General features: G+C 46.1%; 8 non-coding genes across 8 annotated transcripts; 4 read left to right on the top strand and 4 right to left on the bottom strand.

Moving 5' to 3' along the window:
- Positions 1–520: 520 nt before the first annotated feature.
- On the bottom strand, positions 521–592 carry trnaq-cug. The gene has a single exon. It is a non-coding gene; the product is annotated as a tRNA-Gln (tRNA).
- A 640-nt stretch (positions 593–1232) lies between these two features.
- Positions 1233–1304, top strand: trnap-agg. Its single transcript has one exon. It is a non-coding gene; the product is annotated as a tRNA-Pro (tRNA).
- Positions 1305–1996: 692 nt separating this feature from the next.
- On the top strand, positions 1997–2068 carry trnap-ugg. The gene has a single exon. It is a non-coding gene; the product is annotated as a tRNA-Pro (tRNA).
- A 328-nt stretch (positions 2069–2396) lies between these two features.
- On the bottom strand, positions 2397–2479 carry trnal-cag. The gene has a single exon. It is a non-coding gene; the product is annotated as a tRNA-Leu (tRNA).
- Positions 2480–3375: 896 nt separating this feature from the next.
- trnaq-cug lies at positions 3376–3447 on the bottom strand. Its single transcript has one exon. It is a non-coding gene; the product is annotated as a tRNA-Gln (tRNA).
- A 640-nt stretch (positions 3448–4087) lies between these two features.
- Positions 4088–4159, top strand: trnap-agg. The gene has a single exon. It is a non-coding gene; the product is annotated as a tRNA-Pro (tRNA).
- A 692-nt stretch (positions 4160–4851) lies between these two features.
- On the top strand, positions 4852–4923 carry trnap-ugg. Its single transcript has one exon. It is a non-coding gene; the product is annotated as a tRNA-Pro (tRNA).
- Positions 4924–5251: 328 nt separating this feature from the next.
- trnal-cag lies at positions 5252–5334 on the bottom strand. The gene has a single exon. It is a non-coding gene; the product is annotated as a tRNA-Leu (tRNA).
- Between the last annotated feature and the right edge of the window lie 666 nt (positions 5335–6000).

Here is a 6000-nt window from a genome sequence, read left to right as displayed (position 1 = left end):
CGTGAAAGGTCCTGGGTTCAAATCCCAGAAAAGCCTTTCACACAGCAGTGTTTCAACCACGAAGTTTGTCCTTGCCAAATGTACTGAATGTGACAGACGTGGTAACGCAAGTTTGAAGAGGGTGGAATTTAGTAGTTCAATTTGCGCACACACACCAGTGGGCAAACACATCAAACGCAAGGCAAGGAAACTGGGCCTGCGTAAACCACGGCAGCAATGGGTGTGAATGGGCGCGAGTTGTTTGCTTATGGGGTATGCCAGTTGACGTGTGCAGGGATTTGAACCACCAACTGTTCTCTTACGAGCCAAATGATACTCCAGCAGGTGAGGCACACAGCTTTTAGTCAGCTTCCCCACCCCATTATACCAAAGGGGGCACTGAAGCAGGATCTGTTGGGAGGCTTTCGGACTTCTGAGCTGCTCACATCAACAGGACAAACTTGCAGTCTTTTTCCAAGCTATGCCTCATTTCATTCTTCATCAATTTGGCAAGTGTAAATCCCAGGTTTTGTTCAAAGTCAGGCTCCACCGAGATTTGAACTCAGATTGCTGGATTCAGAGTCCAGAGTGCTAACCATTACACCATGGAACCACTGGGAAGCCACTGGTGGAGTTGAAATGTTTTTTTAAAGTGTATACAGTCAGGAAGGCCCTGCATTCAGGTGACGGTCTTTCCCTGGAGTGGTGGGTGAGAATCCTACGTCTCTCGGTAAAACTTTTCATCTGGATTGTGGTCTGGGCTGTTTCACGAAACATCATACCACTCTGGTCAGAAGCTGGATATTTTTTACACTTTATTCTGTGAGGTGTCTCTCAGGTGACCCCAACGACGGTCATTCCCAACTTGACTCAGTTGAAACTAACTACCCGGAAGTGGGTCAGAGTGTGAACGACCTGCGTTGTTCAATGTAACGTTCTCTTTACATGTATCCAGCCTATAGAGGCTAAATACCTGGATTTCTTTCTGTCCACAAGACAGTCAGAAGTGAAGAAGCCTCGTGGATGAGCGTTAAAACATCTTCAACCTAACTCCAGCAAGTCTAGATGTCTACAGCAAACTCCTGACAATGACCTGGATGACTAAGAACCTTCACAGACAGAACAAAAAACACAGTCCAACAGTATCTTTTACCAATTTCCTTTTTCTTTTTAACTTCATCTGGTGATATTGTAATATTTCTCACATAAAATCTGTAACAGGACACCTACATAGAATATGGCGCAAAGATTGTGGCTCGTTGGTCTAGGGGTATGATTCTCGCTTAGGGTGCGAGAGGTCCCGGGTTCAAATCCCGGACGAGCCCCGTTCTTCTGTGAGGACGTCACGCTCTCCTGCAACCTCTGTTTAGTTGGCCTTGCGATGGCAGCGAAAGGTCCTGGGTTCAAATCTCGGAAAAGCCTTTCACAGAGTAGTGTTTCAGCCGTTGAGTTTGTCCTTGCCAAATATACTGACTTTCAGCCAAAGTGAGAATTATACCTCAAGACCAACAAAAGTTGCACATTTCTCCAGGGAAGCATGTCTTCTATCTGTGTCCTGACTCACACAGTCAAGACAAGCCCTTAACGGCACTATCTCATCTATAAATTCCGTCCTTACTAACGCAAGTTGTTTGTGACTGTGGTGGTATTGCATATTTAAAGTGGCAAACTCTATGAACCTGTGAACCATGATCAATAGGGATCTTGAATGAAAGTGAAGACGTCTGAGAAATAAAGAGATAGCAGACATGCTTCCCTGGAGAAATGTGTAACTTTTGTTGGTCTTGAGGTATAATTCTCACTTTGGCTGAAAGAGGTCCCACATTCAAAATCCCACACAAAACATTCACTGAACTGTTGCAAGCATAAATCCTCATCAATGTAAGTCCTTTGTGACTGAGGTGGAATTGCGGGTTTGCAGATGTAGACTCAAAAGCTCTGTGACCCATTCTTGACGAGTATTTCTCACATAAAATCTGTACCAGGACACCTACATAGAATATGGCACAAAGGTTGTGGCTCGTTGGTCTAGGGGTATGATTCTCGCTTTGGGTGCGAGAGGTCCCGGGTTCAAATCCCGGACGAGCCCTCTGCAGGTGTGGTCCAACTGTAACATTTGGAAGCTTCCCACCTCGTTGGACTTGCGGTATGATTCTTGCAGAAAGGCCTTTCAGACAGCACTGTTTCAACCATGAAAGTAGTCCAGTCTTTGCCAAATGTAGTTAATGTAACAAAGCTTTTATGTCACATGCTTAAAGAGTCGTTTAATTTGCACACGCACACCAAATGCAGGGAACTCGAGGAGCAGTGGGGCCGAGTTGTTTGCTATGGGTTATGCCAGTTGTTGACGTGTCTGGGTATTTGAGATCCCAACTGTTCTGTTATGAGGCTAATTCCGGCTGCCCCAAAAGGTATCCTGTCAGAAGTGGGATTCGAACCCACGCCTCCATGGGAGACTGCGACCTGAACGCAGCGCCTTGGACCGCTCGGCCATCCTGACTTGGCAGGTGGCGGCGACATGTCCAGACCGGGCTGCCCATTTGCATCTGCAGAACAAAAGATACTCTTTTGATGACGAGAATGTCCACATTCTGGCCAAGGGGGACACATGGTCTGGAAGAGGAATGAAATCATCTTCTTTTTTTAACCTAGAAAACCATCACACAACAGAGAAGGTGGCCTAAGACACCAACTATTAGTCACCTACAATGCTGCCCTTAGCTCTTTTCCATTAGGGGTCAACACTCAACCACTGACAAACAAAGGTGAACGCCAACACACATTAGCAGAGTGTGTCTCTTGGATGAGAGGTGAAATGTCTTCAACATACCTCAAGCAAGACCACTTGATAAAAAGAAAATGAATGCAATGGCCGTGAAAGGTCCTGGGTTCAAATCCCAGAAAAGCCTTTCACACAGCAGTGTTTCAACCATGAAGTTTGTCCTTGCCAAATGTACTGAATGTGACAGACGTGGTAACGCAAGTTTGAAGAGGGTGGAATTTAGTAGTTCAATTTGCGCACACACACCAGTGGGCAAACACATCAAACGCAAGGCAAGGAAACTGGGCCTGCGTAAACCACGGCAGCAATGGGTGTGAATGGGCGCGAGTTGTTTGCTTATGGGGTATGCCAGTCCTTGACGTGTGCAGGGATTTGAACCACCAACTGTTCTCTTACGAGCCAAATGATACTCCAGCAGGTGAGGCACACAGCTTTTAGTCAGCTTCCCCACCCCATTATACCAAAGGGGGCACTGAAGCAGGATCTGTTGGGAGGCTTTCGGACTTCTGAGCTGCTCACATCAACAGGACAAACTTGCAGTCTTTTTCCAAGCTATGCCTCATTTCATTCTTCATCAATTTGGCAAGTGTAAATCCCAGGTTTTGTTCAAAGTCAGGCTCCACCGAGATTTGAACTCAGATTGCTGGATTCAGAGTCCAGAGTGCTAACCATTACACCATGGAACCACTGGGAAGCCACTGGTGGAGTTGAAATGTTTTTTTAAAGTGTATACAGTCAGGAAGGCCCTGCATTCAGGTGACGGTCTTTCCCTGGAGTGGTGGGTGAGAATCCTACGTCTCTCGGTAAAACTTTTCATCTGGATTGTGGTCTGGGCTGTTTCACGAAACATCATACCACTCTGGTCAGAAGCTGGATATTTTTTACACTTTATTCTGTGAGGTGTCTCTCAGGTGACCCCAACGACGGTCATTCCCAACTTGACTCAGTTGAAACTAACTACCCGGAAGTGGGTCAGAGTGTGAACGACCTGCGTTGTTCAATGTAACGTTCTCTTTACATGTATCCAGCCTATAGAGGCTAAATACCTGGATTTCTTTCTGTCCACAAGACAGTCAGAAGTGAAGAAGCCTCGTGGATGAGCGTTAAAACATCTTCAACCTAACTCCAGCAAGTCTAGATGTCTACAGCAAACTCCTGACAATGACCTGGATGACTAAGAACCTTCACAGACAGAACAAAAAACACAGTCCAACAGTATCTTTTACCAATTTCCTTTTTCTTTTTAACTTCATCTGGTGATATTGTAATATTTCTCACATAAAATCTGTAACAGGACACCTACATAGAATATGGCGCAAAGATTGTGGCTCGTTGGTCTAGGGGTATGATTCTCGCTTAGGGTGCGAGAGGTCCCGGGTTCAAATCCCGGACGAGCCCCGTTCTTCTGTGAGGACGTCACGCTCTCCTGCAACCTCTGTTTAGTTGGCCTTGCGATGGCAGCGAAAGGTCCTGGGTTCAAATCTCGGAAAAGCCTTTCACAGAGTAGTGTTTCAGCCGTTGAGTTTGTCCTTGCCAAATATACTGACTTTCAGCCAAAGTGAGAATTATACCTCAAGACCAACAAAAGTTGCACATTTCTCCAGGGAAGCATGTCTTCTATCTGTGTCCTGACTCACACAGTCAAGACAAGCCCTTAACGGCACTATCTCATCTATAAATTCCGTCCTTACTAACGCAAGTTGTTTGTGACTGTGGTGGTATTGCATATTTAAAGTGGCAAACTCTATGAACCTGTGAACCATGATCAATAGGGATCTTGAATGAAAGTGAAGACGTCTGAGAAATAAAGAGATAGCAGACATGCTTCCCTGGAGAAATGTGTAACTTTTGTTGGTCTTGAGGTATAATTCTCACTTTGGCTGAAAGAGGTCCCACATTCAAAATCCCACACAAAACATTCACTGAACTGTTGCAAGCATAAATCCTCATCAATGTAAGTCCTTTGTGACTGAGGTGGAATTGCGGGTTTGCAGATGTAGACTCAAAAGCTCTGTGACCCATTCTTGACGAGTATTTCTCACATAAAATCTGTACCAGGACACCTACATAGAATATGGCACAAAGGTTGTGGCTCGTTGGTCTAGGGGTATGATTCTCGCTTTGGGTGCGAGAGGTCCCGGGTTCAAATCCCGGACGAGCCCTCTGCAGGTGTGGTCCAACTGTAACATTTGGAAGCTTCCCACCTCGTTGGACTTGCGGTATGATTCTTGCAGAAAGGCCTTTCAGACAGCACTGTTTCAACCATGAAAGTAGTCCAGTCTTTGCCAAATGTAGTTAATGTAACAAAGCTTTTATGTCACATGCTTAAAGAGTCGTTTAATTTGCACACGCACACCAAATGCAGGGAACTCGAGGAGCAGTGGGGCCGAGTTGTTTGCTATGGGTTATGCCAGTTGTTGACGTGTCTGGGTATTTGAGATCCCAACTGTTCTGTTATGAGGCTAATTCCGGCTGCCCCAAAAGGTATCCTGTCAGAAGTGGGATTCGAACCCACGCCTCCATGGGAGACTGCGACCTGAACGCAGCGCCTTGGACCGCTCGGCCATCCTGACTTGGCAGGTGGCGGCGACATGTCCAGACCGGGCTGCCCATTTGCATCTGCAGAACAAAAGATACTCTTTTGATGACGAGAATGTCCACATTCTGGCCAAGGGGGACACATGGTCTGGAAGAGGAATGAAATCATCTTCTTTTTTTAACCTAGAAAACCATCACACAACAGAGAAGGTGGCCTAAGACACCAACTATTAGTCACCTACAATGCTGCCCTTAGCTCTTTTCCATTAGGGGTCAACACTCAACCACTGACAAACAAAGGTGAACGCCAACACACATTAGCAGAGTGTGTCTCTTGGATGAGAGGTGAAATGTCTTCAACATACCTCAAGCAAGACCACTTGATAAAAAGAAAATGAATGCAATGGCCGTGAAAGGTCCTGGGTTCAAATCCCAGAAAAGCCTTTCACACAGCAGTGTTTCAACCATGAAGTTTGTCCTTGCCAAATGTACTGAATGTGACAGACGTGGTAACGCAAGTTTGAAGAGGGTGGAATTTAGTAGTTCAATTTGCGCACACACACCAGTGGGCAAACACATCAAACGCAAGGCAAGGAAACTGGGCCTGCGTAAACCACGGCAGCAATGGGTGTGAATGGGCGCGAGTTGTTTGCTTATGGGGTATGCCAGTCCTTGACGTGTGCAGGGATTTGAACCACCAA

Source organism: Solea senegalensis, unplaced genomic scaffold, assembly GCF_019176455.1.
Source record: "Solea senegalensis isolate Sse05_10M unplaced genomic scaffold, IFAPA_SoseM_1 scf7180000015039, whole genome shotgun sequence".
NCBI classification, from domain to species: Eukaryota; Metazoa; Chordata; class Actinopteri; order Pleuronectiformes; family Soleidae; genus Solea; species Solea senegalensis.
This window is presented reverse-complemented; position numbering and strand designations above follow the sequence as displayed.